General features: G+C 40.1%; 1 long non-coding RNA gene across 1 annotated transcript; it reads left to right on the forward strand.

The window, feature by feature from the left end:
- Positions 1-531: 531 nt before the first annotated feature.
- On the forward strand, positions 532-7438 carry LOC131588246 (uncharacterized). The gene is made up of 4 exons (XR_009279540.1): positions 532-579; positions 952-1020; positions 4602-4654; positions 5495-7438. It is a non-coding gene; the product is annotated as an uncharacterized LOC131588246 (long non-coding RNA).
- The last annotated feature ends 7514 nt before the right edge of the window (positions 7439-14952 follow it).

Below are 14952 nucleotides of genomic sequence, written 5' to 3' on the forward strand. Positions count from 1 at the left end.
TGCTTTATTTTTCCTCTCTAGAAGTTAGGGTGCTTAACCGCTTCACAGGGTTGTAAGTGAACTCTGTTTGGTCCCTGGCAGAGAGATACAAACAAATACATTATATCATCAAGGATAATAGTCTTCTCCAGCTGGTGCCACTATGGATCTCGAAATAGATAAATTTGGTCTTTGGAATCCTGCTGGGAAAATATTATTGCATCATTTCTACTATAGTGTTATCTTCCTGGTACCTTTGAAGGATATGCACCAGATTCTAGCTGCATTGAATGATCTTGCTGTAATACCTTACATTTGTAAAAGCTGTTTATTTAAATGTTTCATTTTCAGTAACTTGCCAAGTCCAGCACCAAATATTTTAAGCTTCCATGTCACGTCATGACAACCTTGCCTAATCCAAGATGAAGAAACAAATATGTAAAAGGTGATTTTTTGAGAAATAAAATTTTCTAATGATTTCTGTGACTATTGTGATTGCAGTGACTGCTTTTCAGAAATCGGCTGTTTTGAACAGTTTTTATTTTCCCACACGCATATGCAGTGATTTCCTTAAGCAGCTGACATCAGCAAAGTAAACAGGTAGGAATGGGCTAAATCTGTCACTTTGCTAGTGCAGCCCTTTGAGGTTCATCTGCCAGCTAGAACTTCCCAAGCCTTGACTTTTCCTTTCCTTTATTTTGTGTCACTGGTACAGAATTTCTGCTGATCATAAACTTGACATCATAACATAAACATTTGTCAACATAAACATACCTTGAATGAATGTGAAATCACTATTGTTTTCAAAAGCTAGAAGATTGACAGGACTTCTTATGTTGAAAAAAAACAAGGCTGAAATGTTTATAATAATTAGTAATGATTAAGAATACTTAGTTGCCTGTATTGGGAGGAGTGATACATCAGAGGATTTTCAGTTTTGCTTATTTTTTATGTCTGATTTTTTTTCTCCAGCCAACACATTAAATCTAGTCAGTGAAATTTCTGCCTTTCTGGGTTACTGGACTGAAGCTGATTAATAAGGTACCCATTTTTCTTCATATCTGTGCAGCAAAGTGAAGAGGACTGAAACAGATTAATAATATAGAAGAATATGCCAGCTAGCATGTCCAGTGAAGGGCCTATAAAAAAAAGTGAAATATTGCAAACTTGTAGATTTCTTTTAGAAACCTAAATTGTGCTTTAGCTTGAATTCATTTGTCAGATGAATCTTTTACTTTGATTCCTGTAGAAACTGTTCTGTTCATGTTCCAGGCAGAATAAATCCCAGATGATTCATCTCCTATCCCTACCTGTTTCAAGCCTTACAATATTTAAAAAACAAAACAAAACAAAACAGGTGTGAAAAGCTCACAAACTCTTTAGTAATATCTTTTTCTGCTCTTGTTTGATAAAAGAAGTGGGACTATATATAGGTGAGGAAGTGGTGGGAAAATGCTAGTGGAAGCTTTAGAATTGGCTCAATTCTGAATTAAACCAAGTTTTTTATTCCTTATGTGAGTGGTGGAGTGGAATTTTGTAGCAGCCAACAGCTGAGATACTTCTAATGACTGTGACTGCCAGAAGACCCAAAAGCAGATGAGGCTGCATGTAAAATGTTTCCTGTCCCACATCAAAGACCTAAGTTATCTTCTTCAATTATTTGATTAGGTTGATTTAACCATGGATAACAAGGCTGTCCCTAGGTAAGGTATTCTCATTCTGATATGGCTTTAACTGTTCAAAAGAGAGAAGCATATATTAATTCTTGTTTTGTTGTGGGTCTTGCCATATTACCCAGGAATGAGGCACATTTCCTTTTAACTTCTCTGTTGGGGAGACTATGTGTAGCATAACAAAAGAAGAAAAAGGAGTTTGAGGAAAAGGTTGTATTTACGAAGGCTCAACATTTTGGACTGATATACAGATACTGATTTTTATTTTTTTAAATCTTTTTTTTAATTATAATTTTTAATTGATATAATTGCCTTACTTGTTTTATGGTATATAAGGCCAAATTTCTTGACTGTGATTCAATGCTATGGAAACACCATTGGAATCCTCTCATGTAATCATGGGTTTGTTCAGATATGGGTTCAAAGAGGTTACAATGGAGCAGCAAAGCCAGAGGCTGTAGTAATGGTTTGAAGAGCGAGTATCAGGGAACACAGCATGGTAAGGTACTTGTTTAGTAGGGGTGGATTGCTTCATTTTAAAGTCAAAGTGTTGTTTCAGGAAGAATACCCTTCATAGCAGGAATTCTGTTTATGTACCACTGACTTCTAGTGTGCTTCCCCAGACTCTGTGCTCGCACTTTTTGTTGCTCCCTACTATTTACTGCAACATGCAAGAGTGTGGAATGGTGACAGATAAAAATGGTCCCATAAAGAGTTTCAAATTAATAGCCTGTATATATGTGAAATTAATTTTTTCTTATTTGTGTTGGTCTAAAAACACAATAATTATTTCATGTTTATACCAACAAAAGAATGATGTAACATTTTGATCATGTCTTCTGCAATTTAACATCACTAAATATGTTCCATTTGGTCATCCAACCCTTGTCCATATAGCCAAGATTGGGCCATTTACAAAAGCTTGGCCTTTCAGCATTTATAACATCACTAAATTTTATACAGACCCACAGGTGTTCCCAGAAATCATCCCAAACAAGAAACAGATTTTCTAGACTGATAATGCATTTGGATGTGAGAAAGTGGGTTTAAAAGTGGTGTTTTTCCAACCATTACCTATTGGCAATAACCTAAAGTAGTCCATCTCAACCAAAACAAGTGCTGGCTCATTTCTGGGGTCCTTCCTCCAAAATTTCTGGAAGACATGCCAAGTATGAAGTAGTCCAGGTTCCTAAAGACCTTTGGAAAAATGTGTCAAGTGTAAAAACATCACTTTTCAAAACTGCAGAAACCCTTAGGAGGGGTATTGGCTCAATACAAGAAATTACTTGCTCTGTAATATTTATTTTCTTCTGTGCTTTTAAAAGACCTATAATGGTGATAACTCTAGCATTAGAACATGGGTTTAATGATGGCTCAACTTTCTTCAAGCTGTCATCCCTCCAGTTGGTTATTAATCCCCAAGTGGTGCCAAAGGCTTTTGAGTGTAGTACGTTTAATTCATGGAGGTTACACAGATTGCTTCCAGTGAAGATTTGCAGATGTAAATTCAGGAACAAATTATCCTTTTTGTCTAGAAATATCCAGCCTTTTGATATATTTGTCCATGGAGAAAAAGGACTCAAACTGTAGAAACTTTGAACACATCTTACTGCAGAAGAAAAGAGAGAAGGGAGTGGAAGGAAGGGGAGGGGAAGGGGTCTCTTCGGCACCCTGGTTCCCATTATTTGCTCACACTGACATGGGGTAGCTATGGTTTTTGTACCCCTGTAAGAGCTTTGCTTTACTTTGTAAATGCAGGTTTCATAATAGTTTGTTGATTTCTCCTCTTCGCTGTAGCTCTACTGGCTTTGCAGACTGAGCTGTATGAAAAGAGTTGGTGCATGTGCCATTCTGTCCATGGCAGGTGTCATTTTGAGTCAGGGATGAACTCAATATTGGAGTCCACAGTATTAAGTAACCAAAAAAAAAAAAAAGAAAAAAAAAAAGGGGGTGGGGCATTGGATTCTCGTCTCTAGATTGCTTTATAAAGAATAGCATAATCCTCTAGTATCAAGGTTAAGAGCTAATCTTTACCACAGCTGTAACATACAGGAACATGATCCAAAGCTCTTTATCAGTGCAGAGCAACACCAGACAAAATTCAGGATGCAATTCCTTAGCACTTCACTGTTTCTTGAGCAAGCACTGTCAGATTTCTTGTTAAACCCTCTCTCTTTTGATTTATTTATTGCCTGCTTTTCTCTTAAGGTTACAAAAGATATTTAGTGTGTGTAATTAATAAAACATTTAATCCTCTTTATTTTTAAAGTGTTAAGCTGTAAATAGAGAATATAAAATATGTGACTTTCTGTTGTTTCAGAGCTGAAAGTCTTCTGTCTAAACTTTGTTTTTTCCAGTTACTATATCACTGAAGAAAATGAAAATTAAAAAGCCTGCATTTTTCACCCCCCTCCTTGTGGCTCCTACACAAGGATGTCAAGACTATGTACATCAAAACTGTTTCATGTTTAATTGACTATCTGACAATACCTGTCTGGACCCTTCAGAAAAATAAATGTGATAGTACTGCATTTTCTTTCATGTTTCATCCTGCAGTTGAATCTGATTTCATCTTAAGCATTTGGATGCTGTGCTAATGATGAAATATGAATTGAGAGGTGGAGAGAGATCCTATATACCTGGAATACAATTTCACAGTTACATTTGTAGCCATAGAACTGCAGATGGTGTGAAAACAGTGTTGATTAAAATAATCAGTCTAGCACTTAATAGCACTTTAGGTTTTCAAATACAACACATTAATAGATTAATCATTGCCACACCCCATGGGGTATTTTCCTTTGCATTTCCTATATACATAAACTGAGAAACTACACACAGAGGAGATTTGAATTTAATTTGTTGTTATACAGCTTTTGATCTCGCTGAGTACTGCTCTGTGACAGAACTAACTGATTTCTGGTGATTTTAATTTCTTTCTGAATTTAGATAGCCCTGCGAGCCCTTGTTCACTTCATCAGCAGGCTGGATAAAGTAATCAGGTAAATAAGTTTTCACTATTATGAAATTTTTCTAGCCCATTTCCTCTCTCCTCCTTAGATTGTTCCCCAGTAGCAGAGCAGAGAAATGAGTGTAACATGGGCCAGTTCAATAAGGCCTAATCAGTTTTAGCTGGTGCATTGGCCACAGGCTTTACAAGTTACCCATCTCTTCTTTCTCATGTTACCTTTTGCTAGGATGGTTTGGAGGGAGCAAGAAAGCAGCTTGTGGTGGCTGAAGCAGCTAGGCTGTTTACAAGAGCAAAATGAGTGGATGTTGTGTTGCTTAGGTACCAGAATAATTTATTTTACTGTGGCAAGTGCCTTGTGGGGGGGGTGGGAATGAAACAGTAAGCTAGGCATTCTACAGTTGATGAAGGTGGCTTTTGGACTGCAAAATGTGTTTTTATTGCATCATTTATCTCAAATAAATAATTGAGGTCCAGCAACTCCTGGCAGGAAATGACATGAAGACCAGCCTTGCTTTAGGCTGCAGTACAAGCATCTATCATGTAAATGAACTCTGAACCATGCCAGCAGGATGCATACATTGACGGGATAATGGGTGGATGATATATTTTGTTATCCTAGGCCTTATTTATCTACTTCAATATTTTTCTTTTTTAACCAAGCACCTATAGTGATAATTGCTTAATGTCTATACAATAGAAAAACATGATTATCTAAAGGGCTTCAGGACATCTGAAACCATAATCAGGTACTGAAGGATTAGCTGGGGGATGGTCTCAAGTTTGCTTATAATATTTTATAACATTATAAATTTTATGATTAATCTCTTTTATTCCCCATTTCTACTCAGTTGTGTTTTACTTTTCTCTATAGGCAGCCAACACCAAATTAAGCATGTCCAAGACTGTTTTGGATTTGGGTGGCCAGATTTTGGTAGCACATGAGCTACAGGGATGGCTTCTGTGAGAAGCTGCTGAAGCTTCCTCCATGTCCAACAGAGCCAAAACTGATTCCAAGACAGATGTGCTGCTGGACAAGGTTGGGCTGATTAGAAATGGTGATAAGGCCACTGTGTTAAAATATTTAGGAAGAAGAGAAGAAAAAAAGAAGCGATTGCATGGTTGTAATTGTGTCCAGAGAAGAACAGAGTGAGAATATGTGAGAGGAACACCTCTGCAGACACCAAGGTCAGTGCAGAAGGAGGGTGAGGAGGTGCTCCAGGCACCTGAGCTGGGATTCCTCTGCAGTCTGTGGTGAAGACCATGGTGAAGCAGCTGTGCCCTTGCAGCTCCTGAAGGATGGTGGAGATACAGAGATGCACCTGCAGCTCATGGCAGAGACTCATGCCAGAGTAGTGGGTGCCTGAGAGGAGGCTGTGAACCCATGGGGGGCCTGTGCTGGAACAGGCTTCTAGCAGGGACCTGCAGACCCATAGAGAAGGGAGCCCATGCTGGAGCAGGTTTCCTAATAGCCCAGCCTGTCCTTGGAGGACTGCACTACATGGAAGAGTGAACCATGTTGCAGCAGTTCATGGAATTCTCACATGCCTGTGAGATGGACTCAGGTTGGAGAAGTTAATGGAGAAATGTTTCCCATGGGAGGAGCCCCATGGTGGAGGAGAGAAGGACTCCTTTCCTTGAGCAGCAGCAGAAGCAACATGTGATGAACTGACCATAACCCCTATTTCCTGTCTCCTTGTGCCACTGGGTGGGTAGGTAGAGCTGGGAAGGAAGGAGAGGTGTGGAGAAGGTGTTTTTAAGGTCTTATTTTACTTCTCATTATCCTGCTCTGATTTTGTTAGTAATAAATTCAATTAATATCCCAAATTCTAGGCTAATTTGCCCATGACAGTATTTGGTGAGTGATCTCTCCCTGCCCTTATCTCTACCCATGAGCCCTACATTATATTTTTTCTCTTCCCTGTCAATTACAGCTCTGAGCTGAAACTATCTTTTAGATTTCTCATCAAATGTCATCAAGACAAGATATTTTCCTTTCCTTATAGGACATGTTCTCTAGACAGAGGTATCAGCTGAGATAGACTCTTCCACAAGGTCTCCTTAGAGATGAAAGACAGGAACTAGTTGAACAGAACAAGGAGGGAGTAAGAAAATGTGCTGTTCAGTTCATCTCATCTCCTTATACTGCAGAGTAGGTAAGTGTTTGTGGCTTGAAGTGCTGAGAGATCCCAAATGAGTCCTTTATCCACGTACACTTTGAGTTTCAACGTTGTATGTGTTACAGAAAAATGCAGTGAACTGTGATTTGAAAACCTTTGGGCTTGTCAGTAAGAAAATGCAACTGGTCTGTTTCCCATTTAGAATTGTGCTTCTACAGTTCCTCATTGCTCATTAAGAATCCAGAATTGTTTCAGTCCAGAGTCTTATGCAGCAACTGTTGCTCATCTCACTTTATGGAGAACAGATCTGCTTAGGCAAGCACAGCTTTGTTTTTTGAGAAGATAGGCTGATAAGAGGAACTGTGTTGACATCTACCTGCACTTCTCAAAAGCATTTCACTTCATACCACATGACATTCCAATTAAAAAATTAGAACTATGCAAAATTAATGTAGCACATAATAAATAGATTATAATTGTCTGATGGATCTCAAGAAAGGAATTGTAAATTAGGAATCATCATCCACAGAGGGTATTTCCAGCAGGGTTCCATGGGAATTAGTCTAATACAATTCAGAGGTTTTATTAATGGTTTAGAAGTGAGGAAATTGGTGCCTGTAAAATTGGCAGAGGATGCAGCATTAGTCGGAGTAAACAGTGGCAAAGTTGGATCAGTTTGACAGATCAATCTAGTTAATTTGGAAAGCGGGTCTTATTTAACCAGCACAAGTGCAAGGCTGTGTGTTTAGGAACAAGGACAATAGGCTGCACATGCAGAGCTTGCTTCCAGAGAAACAGTGACCCTGAAATGACTTGAAAGTCAGGACGGATAATTGACTGACCAAGAGCTCTCAGTGTGGTGCTGTTGCTAAAAATGAATGTGACCTCAGATGAATAGGCATAAAATTGCTGAATAGGAACAGGAAAGCAGAGAGTATGACCCTACACAGTGGTGGGGTATTTTGGAGTCTGGGTGAAACCATTAAATGTATCCCTGGTTTGGGAGTTGAGCCTAAATCATGGGGGTGAAAACACTGCACAACACAGCCCTCTGAACATGGCATGCTGAAGTGAAGAACCTGAGAAAGTTCTCTGTCACTAAAGAACACTTTGAGTTGAAGCCTTCCTTGATACAGAATAAGCTGAGTTGCAAGGAACCCATCCAGTCTTTCCCCTCTCCCCCTCTCCCCTTTTCCCCCTTTCCCTCCTCCCTCCTTTGTTCTTACACCTTCTGCATCTTCTATATTAAGTAATTGTTTTTAATTTCTCTTAAATATTTCAATAGCCTCTATTTGATGTTTAGATTTAGGATGATGCTGTTGAAGCCCACCCCCATGTGGAGAGCCTGACAGTGAGACAGTTGTGTTATTATGTGTCACAGAGACCTGGAGAATTTATTTCTCTCCTGTTGAAACAAAGATTTGAACAACCATAGCAACAGTAAAACCTGCTGTGAATCTTACAGCATGAAGTGTTGCTGATATCTACTTCTGGGTATCAAGGTCCTTGTCCCAGCTCTACCAGGTCGATTCTGGAGAAATCAACATAAAAACAAGTGAAGAGTTTCTGATAGATAGCTTTTAACATAATTTTCTTCTGTTCTCCTTTTCTCTGATTGTTTATGCACTGGCTGTGGATTATATATATATTATGACTTAAAATAAATCAATGTGAAATGTTTAATTTTTAATATTGTGTATTCAGAGCAAACTGCACAAATGCTTGAAGAAGTATGTGTATTTTGTGGAGAGTGAAAAAGGACATCCAGCTAATGTAAAACAGCTTGCCTGGCTTAATTAGATCCACTTCAGGGAGTTCAGTGGGAATATTACTGACCTGGTGAGAAAAAAACATCATGTGTGTGCTAAGGTTAGGGTTAGGTACACTTTTAGCCTACAAGAAGCACAAAAAGTTTTGGTTTAACGTCAGTCTTTTTGACTGTGAGGTAAGTTGAGGTCTCTTCATTTGCTTTGAGCTGTGAGCCTGTACCTGAGCAGCCAGTGGGATTCAGGTGCCATGTGGTAGCTTAAGTCTGAACTGACTCTGTATATTTAGATTATTATTATAATTATTTAGCTCTCCAGCTTGTTTCAGTCTCATTCTCATAGGTGAGAGTAAGGTCCACACTGAGTTACAGACCTGTGAATTCAAATGGTGTCTATTGCTTGTCTTGTGGCTTCAGCTGAGATCCTCTGGTGTAAACTGTACATGACTGAATTCAAGAATTGTTAGTTGGTTGTATTCTAGCAGATTTTTTTTTTTACTTTTAAAATGTCTAATTCTATATTCTGTATAGACAGAAGTCTTGTGACAGGTGCTGCCTGCCTGCCTTCCAAACCAGCAATACCGTGTCATCACATTCCTTTGGCAGTACTCTGTTTGCTGAGCTTGTGTTGAGCATATATATGTGCATATATATCTGCTTCTGGCCCCACTTGCCTTTGCTTGATTCAGTACATAGTCAGTGCAAACTCAGGTCTGCCAGCAAAGCCCTGGCAGAGATGCCAGAGCAAACTGAGCTGAAAATACATAGCTATGATTATTAATGTATTAGAAACCATCCCACTGGCAAAGGAAGCTTTCACAGCAATGTCTCACTAAGTTGTTGAAAAGTCATCTTGTTTTCCTGACCCCCATATAAACAAAACATTTTAACCCCCTCGTGAAGGATAAGTACTCCCTGTAATAGGCTGTTAGTCAAGTGCTTCTGCACACAGCAGTAGGGTGTTAGGTTAAAGCATCCAAATGGCCAGTGCCGATGGCTTTGGATGTAAAAGCTTGTGTGCCATGAAATATTGGTGCAATATTGGTGTACATTACAATATGGGAGAACATGCCTGACAGGACAATAGGCACAAACTGAAACATAGGAGGTTCCATCTGAACATCAGGAGATACTTTTCTAAGGTAAGGTGCTGAAGCATTAACAGAGAATGCAGTCCTGGGCAACCAGCTCTAAGTAGCCCTGCCTGAGCAGCAGTAGCATTGAACCAAATGACCTCTAGAGATCCCTTCCCTTCCAACACAGGATCACCATTCCATGATCCTGTGTTGATAAACCCTTTGTGACCTGTACTTGATGACATTGTTAAAAGAAAATGAGTCTGGCTTGTGGTTTCTGGTCTGTCATTTCTGTAGGAGGCAAAGACAAAGCTCAGTATTCCTCGCTATCTTTCAACTTACAAGCCTCTTGGCCTCTCTACAGCTGCCCCAGCTATGAATATTTCCTTTCCTGTGATGCTCTAAACCTCATCAGAGGGCTGTATAAAGTGCCTGGAGATCTGCAGATTACAGGCATTATGGGAGACCCTGTTCTGCATTATGCTGTACCAAGAGTTTTCATGCTAGTGAGACTGGTATGTGGGCATTAATTTAGAGCCAGGAAAGCATTTCTTTTAGCTTGTGGCATCCTCGTCCATGTAAAACAAACAAACAGTGCCAGTATGACAGAGCAGAAAAGGCCGTTTTCCACAAAGCTTTTGAAAATAAGCACTGTTCCTGCGATGAGACATGCATTTAAAATGCATATCTGTACTTGCCTATATACTTACGCTCCTAGACTTCATCACGTCGTACTGACACGGGGAAGAGTGGGTAGGAGCCCAGCACATCCTCGTCTTTCTGCAGGCTGGGCGCTGGGTGAGGATTCCAGCTGCCACCAGAGAGCACTGTCACTACACGTTTGCAGCGCAGGTGCCGCTGCTGCTGGCACTGGCTTTCCCTTCGGGCTGGCAGCAGCAGGAGGCTCTTAAAGGAGACCCGGAGTAGGAAGACTCTGTGCCATCTTCACCTCTGTTCTTCCCCGAGAATGCACGCTGATAGGGGTTTTCAGGAGAGGAGCAGCTCTGCCTTGGTGAAGGGCAGCCGGCTTCTGGCGCAGCCTGTGCGCCGAGCTTGAACCCAGGGTGTATGGCCCCGAACCAGGGAGTTCTGATACCCTGCTCCCTCTTGTCTACAAGGTGGTTTTTACTCAAACCAAATTCATTTACACTTGAATAAAATCTTACTTATCTGTCATTAACTCAAAATCTTATTGCTTCAGTTTCAGACCTGAAGAAGGACTTGTGTGTTCCTACAGACTTATTCGTGTTTATTTTGCACACAAATGTAGCCTCACTTGCATTCTGCAGCAAAGCTACTGATGCTTCGAGTCCTTGAACAGCTCAGGAGCACAGCACTACTGGGGTTTTGGTTGATCATTCATATGGTTTGTATGCACCTTATCTGCCTGAAACCAATGCACCATGCAAGCCTAATAATTACTTTGAAATTGGATGTGTTCTTTTTTAAGAACAGCAAAGAACTCTGTAGATGGTTCAGCTACCTGCCCCTGAAGTAAACATTCCTGCAGGTGTGAAGACAGCATTTAGTTCTCCTTCTGGGGAAGCTGCCAGACCAAATTATAGTCAGAGTTATCCCAGTTACTGTAAGATATTCACTGCTAAATCAAAGCAGTTAGAGGTCCCAAGAACACTGCATCAGAGCATCATTCTTTTGTCCATTTTCTGTGTCTTTCTAGTTAGAGACAGTGCCAAAGGGCTTCCTCCAGCTCCTCAGAAGTGGCTAGCAAGGGGTTGCAGTGCAAGGATTCCTCAGTTCTCCTCCTTGGGGTAAAAATGTTAATGGGAATGTGATAGAGGAATGTGATCTGGCTTACTGTATCCTCCTTTTTCTGCAGTAACTTGGGTACTATTTCTGAGCAGTGGTGTCTCAGCTTCTCAAAGCAGTAACCTACTGCCTTGTGGAGATGAGCTGCAGTCAAGGCTGTAGTTTCAGATCTGGTGCATACTTGGAGAGCATCTCTTTTGGCTTGGATAGGATAGCATCACAATAGGAGATGCAGTTCCTGTAGATGCCCAAGACACAGTCATCAGGGAATAGCAAGAGGTGATATGCAAATGCTGCTACTCATTCTGTAATGTACAGGTTAAAATAGGCAGCCTGTGATGAGATGATAACCCTGGGTCAGATGGAAGGGAATTTTCTTTAAGTAAGTCCTGTGAGTTGAGGCAGCATCTTCTTGTTTCCTACAGCCCTCCCTTTCATATAACTCCAGGGCCAAATCCCACTTAATTTATAGGCTCTGACAAGATCTCAGAGCAAGAATGATAGCATGGTTGCAGAGCACAGGCTATCATTTAGTATATAAAGTGCCAATTTTCTGACAAAGTGTATAATCTAATATAGTGTTGTATAGTGTCTGTGTTTGATAGGAAGCCTCTGTAAGTCACCTCAGATTAAGAAGGGAAGAGTTTAAACAGTTATATGGGTAATGACAAGGAGGAAAACAAACAATTCAGGCACAAATCTCCATTCTCTCCCCCAACAGAGATTTAACGAGACAGGAAAATACAATCTGCCTGAAATCTGACATACATTTTTTATGCTGTCTGATATCAATGCATAGTTCCTGTTTGCTTCCCCTTCCCCAGGGCTGGGAGAGCTTTACAAGCAGCACATGCTCACTCCACAAAGTGTTTTGAGAGAAATTCTTTCTGTTTTGCAGTGTCCCTTGATGGCAGGATTGAAAATAGCTTTATTCAAATCAGTAAAGTTCTTAAGGTTTTACTTTGATGGTGCCATGAGGTGGACTTCTCCTACTGGATAAGCCAGGGATCCGTCTCTTCAGGACTTGCCAGGCTCTGAAGACAAAAAGGCATATTAGAAAAAGACATGAAAATTATTATATGTTGATTGTGGGCTGAGTCCCAAACCTGAAAAAACAGCTTAAAACCCCACTGCAGGATTTAAGGACAAAAAAAATTTGGCATCAGGGCGTGGAGGAGACATTGAGATTTTCTCTGATTAATTTCCTCATATGAGGGCCTGAATCAGTGGCATGGAATAGTTGGTGGCCTGTCACTAGTAGTGTCCCCCAAGGCTCAATACTGAGCCCTGTACTGTTTAACTTGTTCATTAATTACTTGAATGAGGCAAGCAAGTTTGCTGGAAGCACACAGCTGGGAGGAGTGGCTGATACCCTGGAGTGCTGTGCAGCCCTTTGGAAGGACCTCAACAGATTGAAGCAATGAGCAGGGAAGAACTGACTGAAATTCAACAAAAGCAATGCAGGGTCCTGCATCTGAGGAAAAATAACCCCAGGCACCAGTGCAGGCTGGGGGCTGACCTGGGTAACAGCTCTGGGGAGAATGACCAGGGGGTTCTGGTGGACAACAAGCTGTCTTTGAGCCAGCAGTGTGCCCTGCCTTGTGGCCTATTGCATGGGTGGCTGAGCACTGGAACAGACTGCCCGTGGAGATTGGGGAGTCTCTGTCACTGGAGCTACTCAAGCCCTCTGGATAAAATCCTGTGCCATGTGCTCTAGGATGATGCTGCTTGAGCTGGAGGTTGGACCAGATGACCCACTGTGGTCCCTTCCAACCTGACCCATCCTGTGGTTCTGTGATATATATTGCAAGTTTAAATTAGGAGCCTTTGCTTTCTATATAGTCATTAGAGCACAGAGCACCTTCTGAAGAAGGCAGAAAACCTTAATCCAAGATTGGATTAAGTGGAGCTGACATAGACTAGAAACTGGAACAGGCACTAACTAACTCAAGTGTTCATAGTAAATTTGAAGGTTAAGTGGGCAAAAAGCTCCTTTCCATTGTGATATTTATGTGTAATGTCATGAAGTTCAGCCTGGAGGATGTCTAGAAATGTGATCCTTCTGCAGTTATTTGCCAGCTTTGGTAGAGCATGATGTAATATGTGTAACATGATGTGTAATGTGCCATTACACATAGCAAACAATATGTATAACTTCAAAGGAAAATTACATCTATTTCCCCAAGGAGGCAAGCTAATAATGTTTTGTTATAAGTACATTTTCCTGGGATCTCAGACTAAAATACCTTATTCCCTCTAATAATAAATAAGCCAAGCTGGGGAAGCTGAGTGTAAGGTAGGTCATGGACAATCTGAGTACATTGTTTTGCAGTTGGAAAATGAAAGACACAGGTAAACTTAAGACAAGAGTTTCAAATAAGGGCACTAAAATTTTAAGGTTCAGTTTTGGGTGCTCATCTTCACAGAATTCAGTGCCAGACTTTCAGGATTATTGATCATGTCCACTGCAGCAGAAGTTAAATATATTCTCTCCAGAAATGCAGTGGCCATTTTATCAGCTGAAATTGGTTGCATCTGAAACTGAAATTGACCTGTGTAAACCAAGCCCACAGGCTTTTGTTTTAAAGTAAGAAGCCATGATAGAGTAATCAAAATCACTGAAAAAAACCTCTTTTACCTAATGGCAGAGCTGTTTTCTCTAGCAATACTAAAGATAAATGTTTGAACAAACTACTCCACAGTAAACCAGACTAAGATCTCCTGGATTTTCATCCCTTGTGACTTTATGGAAGTATCTTTAATTCACTCTTCAAACAAGAAAACCTTTACAGGATAGTCTAGGAAATTGAATCTTGCATCCATATTTTCTAAATTCAGTCTTTCAATAGTTCTACATTAACTTGCCAAAGTACCAACACATTTGATATGTCTCCATTGAAATAAGAGGTTTTCATCTTCTTCACACAGCCATTGAAAATATTCCCTATGTTATTTTATAGTGGCAGATAATTTAGAATAAAACCAGATGAGTTTACTATGGAAGATTCTATTTAGGAAAGAACAAGAGCTGACTTAAAGAGGAGTATACCAGCACCAATTTCAAGAGTTGCGTGTAGGATACCAAACTGAAGGGGTCTTAGCTCTAACTTTCTGTCTTACCATTAAGACTTGAAGATGAATGATGAATCTTAAGAACAGGACACCACATTTTATGCAATGGCATTACCAGGCAAGCACCAGTTTTATTTTCTCTCTTTTGGAAGCAAAATTATATTGAAAATTCCTCCCTGATAAGCAGTTGGCAAAATGAAAGAGTATTTTTTATTTCTACATGATTTTTTTTTTTTACAATTATAACATTAGGAGTTACAAAATCTCTATTGTGAATTGAGACCTTTTTCAGAAGCATTAAAATTTTCATAAAAAATTATGTCAAGATCAAGCCAGTTTCATTGAGAATCACCTTTGAGTTGCAGAGTCTCATGACTGATGGAAGCTATACACTTTCTCATTCTAAAGAACTGAAGGTAAATTTATGTCTTTCAGTTACTGTCTATCTAATTCATATTTCACTTTATTCTGTCACAGACAGCCTTTCCTTGCTACTGGGTACAAAATACAGATCCAGATTTCTGGTCCCTTG

The sequence above is a fragment of the Poecile atricapillus genome, chromosome 1 (assembly GCF_030490865.1).
Source record: "Poecile atricapillus isolate bPoeAtr1 chromosome 1, bPoeAtr1.hap1, whole genome shotgun sequence".
NCBI lineage: Eukaryota > Metazoa > Chordata > Aves > Passeriformes > Paridae > Poecile > Poecile atricapillus.